Below are 20155 nucleotides of genomic sequence, written 5' to 3'. Positions count from 1 at the left end.
CTGGAGGTCACCCCTCAGGAAGGCGCAATGGACGAGGCAGCCGTGACCCTGTTGCCGGTTCTCGAGGATATGTTGAAACAGCTGGCCGAAGGCAAATGCCATCTCCAGCTGGTCGTAGAAGGGGAGACTTCTGAGGCCAAAACAGACCTGGAACACCTGCAGGAGGCCCTCCAAGCCCAGGCGGGTCTGATTGCACAGAACCAGCCGTCACAAGACCACCATACAGAGGCTAACGGAGGACACCATCGCCAGCAGTCAGGTGCACTCCAACGTGCCCAGCTCAGTTCTGCAAAAGTTTCAGCCTGGCGAAGACCCGGACTTCTTTTTCATGAATTTGGAGCACGTTGCGGGTGCCGTCCAATGGAAGGCTGAGCGTTAGGGCCAGTACATCGCCCCTCTTGTCCGGGGAGCTACAAACCACATATCAGGCAGCCAATCAAGCCGGCACAACCCCGTATTTGCCTACAAAGCACCACCACTTTGGTGAGTCCGGGTCCTGGGGGTTAACTTTGGGCGCCATCTTAGATTGGGGTATTTCATCCGGCGGCCGCCGCCATCTTGGAGCGGACTCGCGTGCTAAGGGCTGACTGGAGCGCCTATTTAAGGCGGTCCTTTGTGTGGCGGCGGTCTTTACTACCTACCACACTGCTGCGCTCGCGCTGGCACTAGCGCTGTGTATTTTAAGACTTCCTTGTTTAGTATTTCGGTTTGCTTTTGCTTTAACTTACCCCTGATTTTAGTCTCCTTGCCTGTAGCTCGCGCCCCTCACTCCCCTCACCGCATTTAAAAAGTGCATTATTTGCCTACAAAGCACCACCACTTTGGTGGGTCCGGGTCCTGGGGGTTAACTTTGGGCGCCATCTTAGATTGGGGCATTTCATCCGGCCTCCATCTTGGAGCGGACTCGCGCGCTAAGGGCTGACTGGAGCGCCTATTTAAAGTCGCTCCCTTACGCGCAGGTGGACGCCTTCGCCTTCGCTTAGCCTGAGTCGTGCCGGAGTCCTGCCTGTCTGCGCCCGGAGGCGTCGGGGCGGCGGTGGACGACGGTCCGGTCAGGCGTGGGTGAGGATGATCAGTTACACCTCGGCGACGCTGCGTGCTATGCAGACTTATTCCTGCTCCTGTCGCTCGGTTTTTCCGGGGCGTTTCAAGGGTAAACGGCGTTGCCCTGGCTGCGGCTGGTCGCGTATTTGGACACCGGTCAACGTCCATAGGCTTGCCGAGGCTCGTGTTAAACATCTATGCCTGCTGCTCAATACGAGGTCAGTAGGTAGCCATGCCCTGCACTTATATGATCTCCTTGTCAGGGAAAATCCCTTATGTCTTCTCCTGCCCGAAACTTGGTTGGGAGAGGCGTCCAATCCGGACATTTTCTCTGCCATTCCTCCGGCATACAACATTTTCCGGCAGGACAGAGTTAAGGGAAGGGGTGGTGGAGTAGCTGTGGTGGTGAAGAAGAACGTTTCCTGCTCAGTTCGCCCCCTGAATCCCATCGGGGGCTCTGAGTCCCTTGCTTTTACGCTCAGACTGTCCCCGGGCCAAGCGCTCAAGGGGCTGCTGGTTTACAGGCCGCCAGGCCCTACAGGTTCCTTCTTGGAGGACCTGCAGATAGCGATCTCCGAGCTGGTGCTGTCTACACAGCATTGTGTAGTGGCAGGCAACTTCAATTTCCATCTTGACGTGACAGATGGCCCGGACGCTATCAAACTGCTGGACATTACATCTCCGCTGGGCCTCGCACCGTTTGTGTCGGGTCCTACACATGAGAAAGGGCACACCCTTGATCAAGTGTTCTCGTCAGTCCCGATTACTGATATCGAAACCCTGCCGGTGCTCTGGACGGATCATAGGCTGATTAGGTTTTCCGTGCTGGAGAATGGGCGGCCGGACAACAGCGCCCCCATGTTGCCTAGACCAGCCTCGAGAGCGTTGCACAGAGTGACGCCTGATATGTTGGAGCAGGCGCTTACGGAACATCCCTGCCACCTCTCGGGGGATCTGGAAAAAGACACTGAGGCTCTGCAGCTGTGGCTGACTGAAAGGCTGGATGATCTTGCCCCAAAGGCAGCCCCTCGGTCCACCGTAATACGGCAATCTGCGCCGTGGTTCACGGAGGCGCTGCGTGTGGCTCGCAGCCAATGTAAGGTTGCTGAGCGGGCCTGGCGCCTTCAGTATGACGGGGAGGCCAAACTTGCCTACAGGGCGGCTGTGAAGGCCTATCACCGGGACATCCTAGGAGCTAAGAAAGAATATCTTGCTAGGAAGATTGAGGCGTCGGCGAACTCCTGTAAGGAGATCTTCACCGTTGTGAAGGAGTTCACGACCCCCAGCTCCCACTCACCCCCGCCAGTATCATCGGATGCGTGGCGTGTGATCTCTCCAGTTTTTTTACCGACAAGATCAAGGCGATTCAGGTCTCCTTCTTGGAGAGCTCGGAGGAGGGTGGTTGCGGCCCCGTGGCGGGACATGGGTCATCGTCCACGCCTGTCGCAGTGCTGTCAGACTTTCCTGCCGTCTCTAGCGAGGCGTCTCGGGTTCTGCTGGCCAGCCTTAAATCAGGCTCGCCACTTGACCCCTGCCCTGCCAAATTTTTGGCCGGGATGGCGGCGGTGGTGAACCCCCTGGTCAATCCCATCCTCAATGCCTCCCTGAGGGAGGAGAGTGTCCCTCGCACCTGGAAAAGGGCGATGGTAATCCCCCTCCTGAAAAAGCCTGGTCTTGATGCCGAGGTTCCGGCCAATTATAGGCCAATTTCCCTTCTCCCGGCTCTGGCCAAGATAACTGAGAAACATGTCCATGGTGTCTTGTCGAGCTTTTTAGAAGACAACAATCTGCTCCATCCATCCCAATCCGGATTCCGTCCTAATTTCAGCACGGAAACGGCGTTGCTGGAGGTCTCGGAGATCATCAGGGAGACCTTGGATGTTGGTGGCAAGGCCATGTTAGTCATGTTGGACCTGTCGGCGGCCTTTGACACCGTCCCCCATGAGGCGCTCCTCGCCAGGCTTTATGACATCGGCATTAGGGGGACGGTGCTCAAATGGTTCACATCCTTCCTTGAAGGCCGCCGCCAGACGATCTGGGTTTCCCAGAGCTCCGCCGAGATGCCGCCATTGGGAGTCGGGGTTCCACAGGGCTCTGTGTTGAGCCCGTCGCTGTTTAACATCTTTATGTCCCCTCTGGCGGCGGCGGCGGTGGAGGCGTATGGGGCCCAGATCGTGTCCTACGCCGACGACACGCAACTCCTCTTCACATGCGGTAAAGACCAGGCATTAGACGGAGAGAGTATTCGGGGCTGTCTGGGAATGGTCTTCGACTGGTTCAAGCGGAACAGTCTGAAAGCCAACTCCAGTAAGTCGGAGGTCTTATTCTTTGGCTGTGACACCGACCCTGAGTGGCGGCAATGGTGGCCGTCTGACATGTGTCCTCCCGCACAGTCATCATTGGTTGCCAACAACCTTGGTGTCAAGCTGGACAACAAGCTTTCATTGAGAGCTCATGTCCTCGGTCTGGCCGGCACCTGTTTCGGCATTTTGAAGATGCTCCGCAAGTTCCTTCCATTGCTGTCTGTGGAGCATAGGCGGATTACTGTGCAAGCGCTCATTGAATCCAGGTTGGATTACGCCAATGCTCTTTTTCTTGGCCTCCCTGATTATCTGGTCCAGCACAAAACTCTGCTGCCCGCGCCATCTTTGGCCTGCATAGGCGAGCACGAGCTTCTGGGTTGCTGCAGTCGCTCCACTGGCTGCCCATCCGGAAGCGGATTATGTTTAAATCCCTGACGCTGATGTACAAAGCATTGTTTGGCTCAGGCGCTGGGTACCTGCAGCAGAGGTTGGCCTTTTATCGCCCAGCCCGCTCACTGTGGTCCGAATCTCTCTTCACTGCCGTGGTTCCGCGTGTGAGGAAGGCCCGCACTGGGGGGCGCTCTTTTAGCTTCAAGGCACCCCAGTTGTGGAATTCGCTTCCACTGGCGCTACGCAGCACCTCCAATCTGCTTCAGTTCAGGAAGAGCCTGAAGACTTGGCTTTTTAATCTCTAGTTTTTTCTGGTGGGCTTTTTCTTTTTCTTGTATCTGTTTTTCTTTGTTATGTTATTCTACACTGAGCTGCCTGTGGAAAGCGCCGGGACACTCTTTTAGAGTAGCCGTGCGCTATATTAACTTATTATAACATAATATAACATAACATCATCAAGAAGGTCAACTTGGAAAGGCTTGGTTGTAACCAAGAACACGATCAGATAAAATTCCGAAAGGAGAAATGGCCTCCCCAAGACAATCCCAGGGTGCTGCTCTTTAGGATACATGACCTACGTAACCGATGGTTGCAGCCCCATAGCTCCAGCATGGAGTAAGTAATGGATAAGTTACTCTGGTGTGGACCGTGCACCAGGCCGTGGTGCGCGAGCGGCGGCTCGAGGCCCTGATGGCCACTGAGGGCACCCTGAGATCCGTGCTCTACCTGGAGAAGGAGGGCCTGCTGCAGGGCTGCTACCTGTCCCACCTCCACCTGCAGGTGCACTACGAGGTCACGCTGACGGACGCCCTGGGAGTCCAAAACTTGCAGCAGGTGGACCTGGCGCTCGGTGAGAGTAGGACCCGGGAGGGGGTCTACCTGACCATCTGCGTGTACCCCCTGGACGCGCAGGCCCTGCAGCCTGGGAGGGTCCCGCTCCAGGCCATCTTGGAGGCACAGCAGGCCAGCGCACCCGAAGGGGTCACTACGGAGGAGGAGGGCCGCACCAACCTTGTGGTGGTGCTCCACAGTGCAGACGTGCCACAAGGAGTTAGGACGCGGCTGGCGCAACACAGCAACTGCGCCTACATAGAGGAGCTCTACGAGCAGGCCTGGGGGCATGCAGGCCTGCCTACAGGAGGACAAACAATATCCAGTGGCACAACATTTTTAAGTGGTACATAAGAGCAACCTAAATTTGCTTCGGTTTTATGTAATTGATTGTGTTCCCCATACGGGAGAGGGGGGCACTAGCATACGTAAATTGAGGCAATTAGAATGTAGGTACATACTTGATCTTGATTCTAAAATGCCAAATGGCTTGAATTCTGATGAGGACTTAGCATGCTAATTGGGTGAATGATGCTTTGTATAAGCGGTTATCATTTGGATGACTGTTGTTAGAGAACAATTTAAAAGTAACTGCGTAGCTTCTGATTGTTTTTAATTCACCTTAATATGCAATATACACTTCGATTTTAACGAGTTTTTCTTTGTGCTTTTTGTGCAGGTGGAACTAATGACATTCCTTTGACAAGATTATTATGTAACTAATGAAGGATTCATTATTCAAGATTACAAGCTGATGAAGGCCCACGGAGGAGCAGCGACGTACCAAGAAGACGTGAGTAGAGCGGCAGCCACCGCGAACTAGGAGACAGCTACTGATGCCGAGACAGGAGCGGGAACCACAATGGACGGGAGTCTGAGAACCGACTGTGAGAGGACCAGGGAAGCAGCCAATGCCACCTGCAGGAAGGAAGCAACTCGAGAGGACGAGGGAAACCTGGAGGTCACCCCTCAGGAAGGCTAAATGAACGAGGCAGTCGTGACCCTGTTGCCGGGTCTCGAGGATATGCTGAAACAGCTGGCCGAAGGCAAACTCCATCTCCAGCTGGTCGTAGAAGGGGAGACTACTGAGGCCAAAACAGACCTGGAACACCTGCAGGAGGCCCACCAAGTCCAGGCGGGTCTGATTGCACAGAACCAGCCGGTACAAGACCACTATACAGAGCCTAACTGAGGACACCATCGCCAGCAGTCAGGTGCACCCCAACGTGCCCAGCTCAGTTCTGCAAAGGTTTCAGCCTGGCAAAGACCCGGACTTCTTTTTCATGAATTTGGAGCACGTTGCGGGTACCGCCCAATGGACGGTTGAGCGTTGGGGCCATTACATCACCCCTCTTGTCCGGGGAGCTACAAACCGCATATCAGGCCACCAATCCAGCCGGCACAACCCCGTTTGACATCATCAAGAAGGCCAACTTGGAAAGGCTTGGTTGTGACCAAGAACACTATCAGATAAAATTCTGAAAGGAGAAATGGCTTCCCCAAGACAATCCCAGGGCACTGCTGTACAGGATACATGACCTACGTAACCGATGGTTACAGCCCCATAGCTCCAGCATAGAGTAAGTAATGGATAAGATACTCTGGTGTGGACCGCGCACCAGGCCGTGGTGCGCGAGCGGCGGCTCGAGGTCCTGATGGCCACTGAGGGGACCCTGAGATACGTGCTCTACCTGGAGCTGGAGGGCCTGCTGCGGGCCGCTACCTGCCCCACCTCCACCTGCAGGTGCACTACGAGGCCACGCTGACGGACGCCCTGGGAGTCCAAACCTTGCAGCAGGTGGACCTGGCGCTCGGTGAGAGCAGGACCCGGGAGGGGGACTACCTGACCATCTACGTGTACCCCAGGACGCGCAGGCCCTGCAGACTGGGAGGGTCCCGCTCTAGGCCATCTTGGAGGCGCAGCGGGCCAGCGCACCCGGAGGGGTCACTAAGGAGGAGGAGGGCCGCACCTACCTGGTGGTGGTGCTCCACAGTGCGGACATGCCTCAAGGAGTCAGGAGGCTGCTGGCGCAACACAGCAACTGCGCCTACATAGAGGAGCTCTACGAGCAAGCATGGGGGATTGCAGGCCTGACTACAGAAGGACAAACAATATCCAGTGGCACGACATTTTGAAGAGGTACATGAGAGCAACCAAAATTTGCTTCGGTTTTGTGTAATTGATTGTGTTCCCCAGACGGGAGAGGGGGGCAATAGCATAAGTAAACTGAGGCAATTAGAATGTAGGTACATACTTGATCTTGAAACTAATTTGCCAAATGGCTTGAATTCTGATAAGGACTAAGCATGCTATTTGGGTGAATGATGCTTTGTATAAGCGGTTCTCCTTCGGATGACTGTTTTTGGAGAATGATTTAAAAGCAACTGCGTAGCTTCGGATTGTTTTTAATTCACCTGAATATGATGCTAAGTTTAGGGGGATGCCGGGAGGCACGGATAGTGAAAGTGCTAATCGAAACTTAGAAACCCGGATCCTTGATGCCTTGAACAGGGTAGCACCTTTATCTAAGGCCAAACAGGGGAACAGAGCTAGGAGATCGGCCCTATGGTACACGATAGATCTGCAGTCAATCAGATCAGAATGTAAAAAGCTGGAAAGACTTTGGCGCAGGGATATGAATGAGCGCAGTAAATTTCAGTATAAAACAGCCCAGAGAAGTTACCAAAAGCAGGTTAGAGCTGCTAAAGCCACATATTATGGAAACAGAATTAGTGAGGCAGATTGCTCTTCTAGAGAACTGTTTAAAATTTACAAAGAAATCTCAGCCGTCTCAAATTACAATGTTCCGGAGACTGACTCCGTCTTGGAATGCAATAAGGTGGCAGAATATTTTGCCAACAAGGTTAAAAAAATCTACATTCTTTCTCCAGATGTCCTGCTGATGGAGAAACCTTCGTAGAACTGAAGGAAGTGGCACTGCTGAATTCTGAGCTGAGGTTAGAGTGTTTTACCGTACCGCCCAGTAAAGAACTTGAAACCATTTGCACCAGTATAAAATCGGGTTCTCCACGAGACACCGCTCCCCCGAGGGTCCTGGGTGCAAGCATAGTGGCTCTAGAACCTTACATCCGCCATGTCCTTGTAACATCCTTTGACTCCCAGACCCTTCCGGTAAACTGGAAAAAGGCCATGTGTTACCTATTAGGAAAAAAACGAATGTAAGCCATGATGTCCTGGAGAACCTACGACCCATTTCTCTGCTACCCTATACTGCGGAAATTGCAGAGAAAATTGCAAATGTGCAATTGATGGCATTTGCGGAGAAGACTAATCTCCTGCACTCCTCCCAATCGGGGTTCCGAAGGAGTTTCTCTACTGAGACGGCCTTATTACAAGCCACCGAAACTCTACGTCAAGGGGCTGACGCAGGCCTAACCATGGCACTGTCATGCTAGACCTTAGTGCAGCGTTCGACACTGTAGCACATATCACCTTGCTACAGTGTCTGAACAGAGGAGGTGTGACTGATAGAGCACTCGGTTGGCTAAAATAGTTTGACAGGCAGAAGCTTTCAGGTCCAGCGGGGCTCGTTTCAGTCTGAGGAGATGGTATTGGAACAGGGGGTGCCACAGGGCTCAGCTCTGAGTCCTACTCTTTTTAATCTATATATGGCCTCCCTGGCTGAGGTAGTCTAATCGTTCGGCATAGAGATTGTTTCCTACGCCGACGATACGCAGCTCCTACTCACCCTCACCCAAACACCTGCAGCTGGAGCCAATAACTTCTGAGCCTGCATGCAAGCATTGGCTACTTGGATGGATAATCACTGTCTAAAACTGAACGGCTCCAAGACAGTAGTCTTGGTGGTTGGTGGTGATCAACGGCTCTGGACATGTGACTGGTGGCCAAGCGGTCTAGGCTCTATGCCTACACCCTGTCCTGAAGCTAAGAACTTAGGGATATGGTGGATCTCACACTCTCTTACGAGACACACATTAGTCGATTAGTGGTCAAGTGCTTTGGAGTCCTAAAGACTCTCAATAAAACCCTGGACCTCCTTCCCTTGGAGGCTCGGCGCACTGTGACCCAGGCACTGATTACGTCACGCCTCGACTATGGGAATGTCCTCTTCTTGGGAGCTTCTAGTAAAAGTAAAGGACGACTCCAGATACTGCAAAACGCTGCAGCTCGCCTAGTACTTAGACTCCCAAGAAGAGCCAATTCCAGAGCCGCCCTGGAGACCCTCCACTGGCTCCCAGTGAAAAAAAGAATAATGTACAAAGCCCTCCTAATATGTCATCGGATCCTTTGGCATAAAGCTCCCGGCTATCTGGCGGGTCTGGTTACCTGGTATGAGCCACGCAGACTGCTTAGGTCGGGCGGAATGGGCACGCTTGTGACCCACCGCTATAGGAGAGTAAAAATGGGAGGTTGGTCCTTTAGAGTGGCGGCGGCGATATGCTGGAACAAACTTCCCACCAGTCTCCGCCTGGAGCCATCTGAAACCAAATTCCGCCGTCAACTGAAAACACACCTGTTCTCCTTGTAAGTCTACATTAGTGTTTCTGGCCATGTACTGACCTCTCCTCTGCCGAGCTCCTTCTCTCTTTAGCGCGGGGACACGCCGGGATGGCGTAACCATAGCGCTTTATAAATGTCTTTATTATTTTATTATTATTATTATGAAGATGCAATATACACTTCGATTTTAACTTGAGTTTTTCTTTGTGCTTTTTGTGCAGGTGGAACTAATGATATTCCTTGGACAAGATTATTATGTAACTAATGAAGGATTTATTATTCGAGATTACAAACTGATGAAGGCCCACCGAGGAGCAGCGACGTAGCAAAAGGACGTGAGTAGAGCGGCAGCCCCCAGGAACAAGGAGACAGCTACAGATGCCGAGACAGGAGCGGGAACCACAACAGACGGGAGTCTGAGAACCCACTGTGAGAGGACCAGGGAAGCAGCCAACGCCACCTGCAGGAAGGAAGCAACTCGAGAGAACGAGGGAAACCTGGAGGTCACCCCTCAGGAAGGAGCAATGGACGAGGCAGCCGTGACCCTGTTGCCGGATCTCGAGGATCTGTTGAAACAGCTGGCCGAAGGCAAATGCCATCTACAGCCGGTCGTAGAAGGGGAGACTACTGAAGACAAAACAGACCTGGAACACCTGCAAGAGGCCCTCCAAGCCCAGGCGGGTCTGATTGCACAGAACCAGCCGTTACAAGACCACCATAGAGAGGCTAACGGAGGACACCATCGCCAGCAGTCAGGTGCACTCCAACGTGCCCAGCTAAGTTCTGCAAAAGTTTCAGCCTGGAAAAGACCCGGACTTCTTTTTCATGAATTTGGAGCACATTGCGGGTACTGTCCAATGGACAGCTGAGCGTTGGGGCCAGTACATCGCCCCTCTTGTCCGAGGAGCTACAAACCGCATATCAGGCAGCCAATCAAGCTGGCACAACCCCGTATGACATCAGCAAGAAGGCCAACTTGGAAAGGCTTGGTTGTGACCAAGAACACTATCAGATGAAATTCCGAAAGGAGAAATGGCTTCCCCAAGACAATATGAACTGTAGAAAGTGGCTGTGCACTGCTTGGTTATCTGTTTGGTTTAAGGTGTACTTCGTGCTCCTAAGAGATTCCCCCCGCTCGGGAGTGCATATAATGTATGAAGACAGCACTGGCACAGAATGTGCAAGTGTCACCTAGGGCACAGAAATCTAGGTGCTGTGAAATCCAGCTATTTTATTCTTCAAAATGGTTTTAGATGAAAGTTTTTCAAATAAAGTTTTCATGCACTTTTATATCTTCTTCAGTATTTTATTCATAATATTACTTTGTTCAATGTGATATCTTCTTCATATATATTGATTATCCATCCATTTAATCAACTTTCTTATTTTTGCAAATAAAAAACCACAATTTTTTCCAATGCATTTCGGCCTGAAAGGCCTTCATCAGGGAAATCTGTGAAACAAAACATGCATCGATCACTCTTTCTGTATAACACAAAATGTATACTTAACAAAACACACTATGATAATATAACATGCGAATTCATAACAAATAACAAAATAATATGTTCAGCATTTCATAATGTGACATACTGATATAATGTATCGTGTAAGACACGTGTCCTAGAACTAAAGTCAGGTTTTATGGTTATTAAACTAAGACAGAATTATTTGCCCACATGAGTCGGTAATTCTCACTGGTGTATTCATTATTCAAAATGTGCCCAAAGTTGAAACAATGTTACACACATTCAAACGGGAATTGGCCTGCATCTGTCAGTTTGTTAAATAAATGAACATCTCCGTTGTTAAATAGCCGCTACGCGCGTGAAGTTACTACGTTTATCTATCGCTTACCGGGTTCTCGCCGTAAAGACGTCCTAAGCCGCTGCACCCAAAGCTGTGTTCGGTTTGGAAAAGTTTGCGTGTGACGCGTGGGGTGTGGCTTGATGTATACAATTTTGCGCGTTAACTTCAAGAGCTAGGAGCATAGGTTTAAAGGCACAGAGCGCAATATTGGCTTGTATGTAAAACTAGAGAAAAGACTTAAACAATCAATGATTCACAGCAAGCATCATTAGGATACATATACATTAGGCTGCTACCAGAAATATCGTGTATTCGTCAGCACTGCGTAAATATCAATGTAATTCAAAATAAAAAATAAAAATGAGTAAAATGAAATTGGTATATGCTCAGCACAAAAGGTAAACACATATTTACAGAGTTCATAGAAGGCAACTAAATTCTGTCCGTTTGTTTATCCCATTGGGGGACAAGGTCTGCAAGTGGTATATCCAATAGTTCTCTCGTTTTAAAAGTTTTTTTATTGTCTCTTTCTTCTTGTCTTTCCACCACTTCCAATATGCAAGCTTTAATCTGATTCACTTGGTGGTTGTGTTCAGTGAAATGGGTTGCCACTGCTGATTTAGACACTTTAGTTCTGATATTGCTTTTGTGCTCCGTGAGCCTTATTTTAAGTTTCCGTTCTGTTTGCCCAACATAGGCTTTACCGCAAGGACACTTTATCATGTATATGATATTTTTTGTATCGCAGGTTGCATTTACTCTTAACTTGATTTTATTCCCTCTCATAGGGTGCGAGATGGTGTTGCCTTCCATTATATTGTTGCAATTACTGCAATTTCTGCATGGGATTCTATGTCAGGACCGGAGGCTTCAGATTATGCTATATCTTCCTTCGCTTTATTAACATAAAGAAACCACAGCAGCTTAGGAAAAGATATAATAAGAACAAAAAATGCTTTAAACATAAAGCATTAACGTAATGTTCAACAAAAATCAACAACAACTCCCAAGAGTCTCTTTGTCATAATCATAGTCCACAGTCCTTTGTCACTGTTCATCATCCCTATATAACCGGACTTCCCATCATCTTCCTCCTCTTTCTTCGCTGCTCCCGCAGCCAGATAAGTGTTTTCTATTTTGTCTTCTTTATTGTACTTGATTGTCTTGCGGTCTTTGGGGACTCCTTGTGTGGTTTCTTCCCTTTCAGAGTCCCCTAGTTGCGGGAACGTTCTTCGTTCCTACGCGACTTTATTCCCACTCGTGTGCGGTGTGTACATAGACCGCAAGGGGGCGGCCTGTCGTCTCGCCGACCCTCCGGCGCGCCTCCGCAGTATGAGGAGCCGCGCCGTGGGGTCTGCTTGCGCAGGGGCCGACCCTCGCGTACCCCTCTGACACCTGGTGATCCGGGTCTGTACTTTCACAATTTTGACGCCCCTGGGGCCTGTATAGCGGTTTCGACCGCGTGGATCGCCTTCGGGCGAGATCTGTGCACCTCTTTAAACAGTGTGTGGCCTAGCGCGCTTGAGGGGTACATAGACCCGGTCCCGGCGAGGAGGGTCTGCGCGCTTGGGGGTTGGTGCAGCCCACCTGCCACGTCAGCTGGCCCAAAACGTGATCGCAGCCGCTGAGCCTGCCCACATTCGAGAACTTTCTCGGTTGCCGCCCTCTTGGGTGCCCCGCATTTGCCCTTGGTTCCGACATGGAAGGGGAGTATGAGGAGGAGGCCTGCCCCTATCTGCAGGATGATGAGTTTTATCAGGCGGTGGACAGCTCCATCTATCGCTGTGTGACGGAGGTGGTGGGACCCATGGAGGACCGCCTCTCGGCCCGCATCGTGGAGGAGTGTGCCAAGCTGGCGGCAGCGCAGGGGCCGCCGCCCCCCGTGCTCCCGGGGACGTCCGGCGGGTTGCCGCCCGCTCCGAAGCGACCCCGGAGTGAGGGGCCTTCATCGGAGTCCCAGGGCGTGGATAAGGACGCCTTCGAGCGTCTTCGTGACGCCTTCTTGGCCAAAGCGACGGCGGTGCCTCCGACGCCCTTGGTGGACCCTGGCACTTCGGGCGGTCTGTCAACGGCGCCCGCTTCCCCGATCTACGATTCTCCGAACACGGATGACGACGGGGAGTCGACCCGATCTTGGCTCCCGGCGCCTTCGGGAAAGGAAATGCCCCGAGATGAGTCGGGCATGCTGGACCCGGACGAGATTGTCCACCCCCGATCCGCGGCCTGGGCCCCGGGGGAGACGGTGGCGAAGTTCGTTGCGGGCCGGCTGCGCAAGCCCCTGGAAAAGGAAGCGAGGGGTTGCCTGCGCGGGGAATGTCCGCGGCCTACTCTGGAGGGGAAGGTGGCTATGACCCCAGAATTGGACCCCAAGATGGCCACCTTCCTGGCGAAGTTCATGAAAGACCCCAGGAAGGGGATCGATCGGTCCTGGCGGGCCTGCCAGGACAAGCTGTTGGATGCGGTCGGGCCCGCCACGAAGATCCTCGATATGGCAGAGGAGGCTCGAGCAAATGGCACCGCCATTTCACCGGAGGTGCTCTCCAACTGGGCCCAGAGGGTAATCGTCTTCTTGGGCAACGCCAACTGTGCCCTGTCCACTGAGCGACGGCGGTCGCTCCTTATTAAACTGGATCCGAAACTGGGGGACCTGGCCTCGTCGGAGGCAGGTGCGGTGGCCCAGGGTGGCCTCTTCGGTGAACCTTTCATCCGCGAACTGGGGAAGTTCGTGAACACGTTCACGTCGCTGGACAAGGCCCAGTCCAGCATCAAGAAGGTGTTTCACCAGCGTTTTTCTGGAGGGGCCGGTCGCGGCAGGGGCCGCGCGATCGGCCGTGGTCAGCAGACCAACAACCGTGGACAAGGCTCCGGAAGAGGTCAGTACCAGACCTCGGCCAACTACACCAATTTCTACCCCACGAGGGGACAACGCTATGGTGGAAGAGGATTCCAGAAGAAGTCCGGACAGGGACATGCCCCCGGTGAGTGTTCTTTGCTTGGATCAGGTTCCGATTGGGGGGCGGCTGGCAAGCTTTTACGGGGAGTGGGAGTTGCTCACTGCCGATGCTTGGGTTTTGCAAACTGTGAGAGGTTTCCATATAGAATTTCACGACCAGCCAACTCAGGTGAGGCCCCCGCGCCCAATGGTTTTCTCGGATTCCGACGCGCGATTGATAGACGGGGAGGTCTCGGACTTGCTGCGCAAGGGAGCCATCCGCCTATCAACGCGCCACCCGCATGGGTTCCTCAGCAACGTCTTCTTGGTAGACAAGACGGATGGGGGCAAGAGGCCTGTGATCAACCTCAAGGAATTCAATGGGTGGTTGGTCTACCGTCACTTCAAGATGGAGGGAATCCACCTCCTTCGGGACGTGCTCCTCCCTCGGGATTGGATGGTGCGACTGGATCTCAAGGATGCCTACTTGGTCGTTCCCATCCACCCCCCTCATCGTCGTTTCCTACAATTCCTGTGGGACGGCAAGGTGTTCGAATTCACCGCCCTGCCGTTCGGTCTTTCTTCGGCCCCGTGGTGCTTCACGAAGGTCCTTCACCCGGTGGTGGAGTTTCTCAGAAGCCAGGGGGTCCGTATGATAGTGTACCTGGACGACATCCTCCTCATGGGACAGTGCCCAGAGGTGCTGGCGGGACAGCTGCGTCAGGCTGTCGGCCTGCTTCAGAGGCTGGGGTTCGTTGTCAACGGCTCCAAGTCCGTCTTGGTTCCCACTCAGCAGATCACCTTTTTAGGTTTCGTGGTGGATTCGGTTCAGGCGGTCTTGAGCCTACCGAGTCGGAAGGTCGCAAAGATACGACACCTGCTTCGGCAGACGATCGCAAAGGATCGTACGTCACTGCGTCATGTCGCCAAGGTGGTAGGCCTCCTATCATCCTCCATTCAGGCGATTTTCCCCGGCCCGCTGCACTACAGGGCTCTTCAGCGCCTGAAGGCACAGCATTTGCGCCGTGGGAGGTGTTACGACCAGTGGGTTCCCCTCACGGACGAAGTGAAGGAGGAAATGTCGTGGTGGCTGTCTCACATGGAGGCATGGAATGGGCGAGCGATCTTCGGGTCGGCCCCGGACTTGGTCATAGAATCCGACGCCAGCAGGTCGGGCTGGGGCGCCCGGTGCGGGGATTTTTCCACCGGCGGTGCCTGGTCGTCAGAAGAACAACAATTGCATATCAATTGTCTGGAGCTCCTGGCGGGCTCCTTCGCGGTTCGCTGTTGGACCAAGGATTCGGTCAAGGCTTGTGTCCTGCTCCGAATGGACAATGTTTCGGCGGTCCGATATGTGAACCACCTGGGAGGTCCTCGGTCCCGCGCCTTGGCGGATTTAGCGAAGGACTTCTGGGATTATTGCCTGTCTCGTCACATTGCGGTGACGGCGGAGTATCTGCCAGGCCAGTCCAATCAAGTAGCGGATTGGCACTCTCGGCATCTCAGGGATGCCAGCCAGTGGAAACTGGATCCGGGAGTCTTCCGGTGGCTACACTCCCTTTGGGGCCCCTTCTCGGTGGACCTCTTCGCGTCCCGTCTCGACCACCAGCTGCCGCGGTTCTACAGCTGGAGGCCGGACCCTCTGGCGGAGGCCACGGACGCGTTCTTGCAGGATTGGAGTCGGGAACAGCCGTTTGCGTTTCCCCCGTTCTCCATGATCATGCGAACGGCGGCTCAAATACGCCGCCAGGGTGCGGACCTGGTGTTGGTTACACCGCTGTGGAGGTCTCAAGTATGGTTTCCGGTTCTTCTGGAACTTTCCTGGGATTTTCCAATCCTACTCCCCCTGTTTCCTCTGCTCCTGACGAGCCCGGATCAGGAACCTCACCCTCTCGTCATGCAGAACACTCTCCGCCTCGTGGCGTGGAGGCTCTCAGGAGACGCTGGACGCTCCCGGGCCTTTCGGGGTCAGCTGAGCACTTGCTCTCCAAAGCATGGGCCGATAGTACGACGAAGCGTTACAGATCCGCTTGGCTTAAGTGGATGCGTTGGTGTTTACGAAGGGATTTGGATCCCATGGTCGCCGGCCTTGTTCCCGTGCTGAATTTCCTGGCCCATCTGGCCGATAAGGGTTTAGCGTACAGGACGATCAATGCTATCCGGTCGGCGATTTCTGCGGGCCATGATAACATCGATGGCCATCCGGTAGGGGAACACCCTTTTGTGTGCCGGCTTCTGCGAACGGTTCGCCTCGCACTGCCGCCTGAACCCAGGTACTCCGTCCTTTGGGACGTCAATTTGGTTCTGAATCTGTTCCTGTCGTGGCCAGCGAATTCTTATCTGTCTCTTAAGGAGCTTTCGGCGAAATTAGCCATGTTGTTATGTCTGGTCTCTTGTAGGCGCGTCTCGGACGTGCGCGCGCTGGATGTTTCTGCACGCATTTTTTCCCCGGATGGGGTTACTTTTACGGTGGGCCGACGCACTAAGACGTCGTCGCGTTCCATTTCTTATCCAGCCTTTACTGACACTCCTAAGTTGTGTGTCGTGCAATGCCTCAAAGCATATGAGGACCTGACCTTGGATCTGCGCCCTCCGGGCGAGCGTCAGTTGTTGATTGCCCTGCGGAAGCCACACAAAGCTGTCTCCTCTCCCACTATTGCTCGGTGGGTGCGTTGGGTCATGCAGGAAGCAGGCATCAATACTTCTCTCTTTGGAGCACACTCCGCCAGGGGGGCCATGGCCTCTAAGGCATTCTCGGTGGGGGCTCGTCTGGAGGACCTTATGCGTGCGGCGGACTGGTCCTCGGATTCCACCTTCAAGAGGTTTTACTTTAAGCCAGTGGTGGATGTAGCTCAGTTGGTGGTAAGTAAGCTTTAAACTAGCATAATCTGAAGCCTCCGGTCCTGACATAGAATCGAAATTTGCCTAGCTTACGTAACGGTAAGTTTCAATTCTATTAAGGACACGGAGGCGAGGATTATCCCGCCCGGACTACGGTGGTGTCTCTACCCACCCGTATGGCAGTAAGTAAAGCGTTTTCCTTTACGTTGTCTATACTGTGTTGTTCACTGTATGCTCCTCGCCTCGTTGTAACTTTTTCCTGGGCCACCTCGCTGATGCTGTTCCTTTTTTGGCAGGCAACGACGGGGCTAAACAGGACCAATGAGGCTTAGCGTGATCTGCGCGAAGAAAGAGGAGGAAGATGATGGGAAGTCCGGTTATATAGGGATGATGAACAGTGACAAAGGACTGTGGACTATGATTATGACAAAGAGACTCTTGGGAGTTGTTGTTGATTTTTGTTGAACATTACGTTAATGCTTTATGTTTAAAGCATTTTTTGTTCTTATTATATCTTTTCCTAAGCTGCTGTGGTTTCTTTATGTTAATAAAGCGAAGGAAGATATAGCATAATCCTCGCCTCCGTGTCCTTAATAGAATTGAAACTTACCGTTACGTAAGCTAGGCAAATTTCGATTGTGCCTTTGAATTTTGTGTTGGTTTTAATGGTAGTTGGACTTTTGATGATTTCCCCTAAATTTCTTGCTCTGGTAAAAGCAAATATCGGTTCATCCGCAAAGATGTTGTTGAAGTCGGGTTCTGTTTGTAACATTCGCCAATGTTTTTTGATGGTTCTTTTGAACAGTGGGCTCACTGTTGAGTACTTGCTTACACATGTTATCTTAGGTTCTTTTTGGATATGGGGTGTAGATAGTAGTGACCTTCTGTCTTTTAATTGGGCTCTTTCCAACGCTGAATTTAACACGGTCTCTGGATATCCTCTTGTTTTTAAAACGTTGTAACATGATATGTGTTTGCATCTTCGATTCCTCGGGGTCTGAGAAAATTTTCTTAACCCGAAGGAGCTGTGAATACGGTAGGTGTTGTTTGAGTGGAGTTGGATGGAAGCTCTGATAAATTAATAAATTATTGCGGTCTGTGGTTTTGGTATTTAGGGTAGTTTCAATTTGATGACTTTTTTTTAATCGTTACATCCAGGTAGTTAATTTGGTTATCATGGATTTCATAGGTACATTTTATGCGTTGATCTATTTCGTTCAGTTGTTGGATGTTAAGAATCAGGTTATCCTTTGAACCCTTCCACAATATGAAAATGTCGTCAATGTATCTGAGATATAGACGTAAGTCTTTTTTCCATTGATCTTGTTGCAAAATGTGAGTATTCTCATACAAATGCATGAAAATATTAGCATAAGATGGGGCTTGCGGATTTCCCTTTGATGTACCCGACTTTTGAAGGTACCAATTGTTTTCCCATCTGAAATAGCAATGCATCAATGTGAAGTTTAATAGTTCCAGTAAAAATACTTTCATGGGTTCTTCGTAATCCATGTGGAGCAATGCTTCCTCAACTGCTTCTAACCCCATGTTGTGGGGTATAGAGGTATAGAGTGCTTGAACATCTATAGTGCACATGATGATATTTTCATCATTTTCCAGGTGTACATTGTCTAGTTTGGTCAAAAAGTCTGTAGTGTCCTTAACATAAGATCCCATTTTGATGACGTAGGGTTGCAGTTATTTATCAATCAATTTTCCCACTGGTTCATGCACGCTCCCACATGTGGAAACTATGGGGCGGAATGGAGGAGTAACGGGATTCTTGTGGATCTTAGGTGTGAGGTAGAATTTAGGTGCTTTCGGATGATCAGTGGTGAGGTATTTCTTCATTTTATCATCTACGCATCTTTTAGGTATGGCATTAGGTATGATGGTTTGAAGGACCGTCTGTATCTCCTTAGTGGGATTAAAGTCGAGTTCCATATATGTGTTTTCATCTTGTAAATGCAATAGCGCTTGTGAATTGTAGTAGTCTTTGTTCATAATGACTAGAGCACCACCCTTGTCTGCTCTTTGACAAATGATTGTGGGATTATCAGCTATAGCTTTGAGAATAGCATGTTTTTTCTGTGTCATATTTCTGTTTCTCGTTTGTTTTCGATAATTGAACTTATTCAGATCCTGTTTTACTAATTGTTCGAACAAATCTAATGTCTTGTGGCTGATGGGAGCCATGAACGAAGTTTAAGTGCTGAGACCTTTTAGAGAATCGTCTTTTTGTTCTTGATGTTCTGTTACAATATTGGTAAAAAAATGACGAAGTCTGAGCTTTCTCATAAGTTTAAAGAAACTAATGTTCAGTTCCAGATGGTTGGTGTGTGCAGTAGGCACAAATGATGTCCCTTTTTGGAGAGTTTTGATTTGTAGTTGCGTAAATTTGACATTAGAAATATTGATTACCAAGTTATCTACCGATTCTTCTTCTTGTCTTTCTTGGTTATCACGTTCCGAGTTTGTGGTGGATCTTTCTCCTTCTCTATCTCGGGACTTTCTTCTAGACCTCCTTGGTCGTCCCCTGTGTTGGGGCGTTCTCCTAAAAAAGGCTGATCTGCTGTTTTACTGGTACTTGCGGTTGGTTTTGGTACCATAGGTGTTCTCCTGGATGTCTCTGATGTAGCATCTGTATCTGAGGAAGACGTGTGTCTGTTGTGTGTATGGGCGGTTTTGTCTTTTCCTTGCATATATCTCTGCCCAATTATAAACTTCATCAAGTTTATAGTCGATTGTATCTCGACAGTATTTTCGGAGTTTTCTTTCATTTACTTCTTCAGTGTGTTTTGCCAATTGGGTTTTGATGTCTTCTAATTTTTTGTTGAGTTCTTCAGCGTCATTATTTTTCCAAGTTCTTCTTTGACTATAGAAATGTCTTTCTCCAGGTCTTCTAAGATTTGGGACAATTCTTCGATAATTAACAGGATCAGGTCTTAAGAACATTTATTTAGGATTGCACACCATTTGTCAGTAAATTTCTTTGAATTTTTACATAAAGATGGTTTTAATAGTATTCTCAGTCCACGTGGGATCCTTGATGCTTCATGGTATCTCACCATTATGCTGGCATGTAACCTTTGGTTAATGATTTTTCGTGATAAATACAGGAGTTGTTTCACTTGTTGGTCTTTGGATTTAGATGTAGTGTACTCGATAACTTCCTCTTGGATCAATTAATATATTTTTGATGATTCCTCATTGGAGTATGCGAATGTATCTGCTTTCGTTTCCGTTAATTTAGTAATTTTGTCGTATTGCATCTTGTTAGTGTGCTACAGTCAGGGAGCAGGAAAGAAATATGAACTGTAGAAAGTGGCTGTGCACTACTTGGTTATCTGTTTGGTTTAAGGCGTACTTCGTGCTCCTAAGAGATTTACCCCGCTGGGGAGTGTATATAATGTATGAAGATAGCACTGGCACAGAATGTACAAGTGTCACCTAGGGCACAGAAATCTAGGTGCTGTGAAATCCAGCTATTTTATTCTTCAAAATGGTTTTAGATGAAAGTTT

This window comes from Lissotriton vulgaris, chromosome 9 (assembly GCF_964263255.1).
Source record: "Lissotriton vulgaris chromosome 9, aLisVul1.2, whole genome shotgun sequence".
Lineage (NCBI taxonomy): Eukaryota > Metazoa > Chordata > Amphibia > Caudata > Salamandridae > Lissotriton > Lissotriton vulgaris.
The sequence above is the reverse complement of the archived record's forward strand: the minus strand, read 5'-3'. Positions refer to the sequence as shown.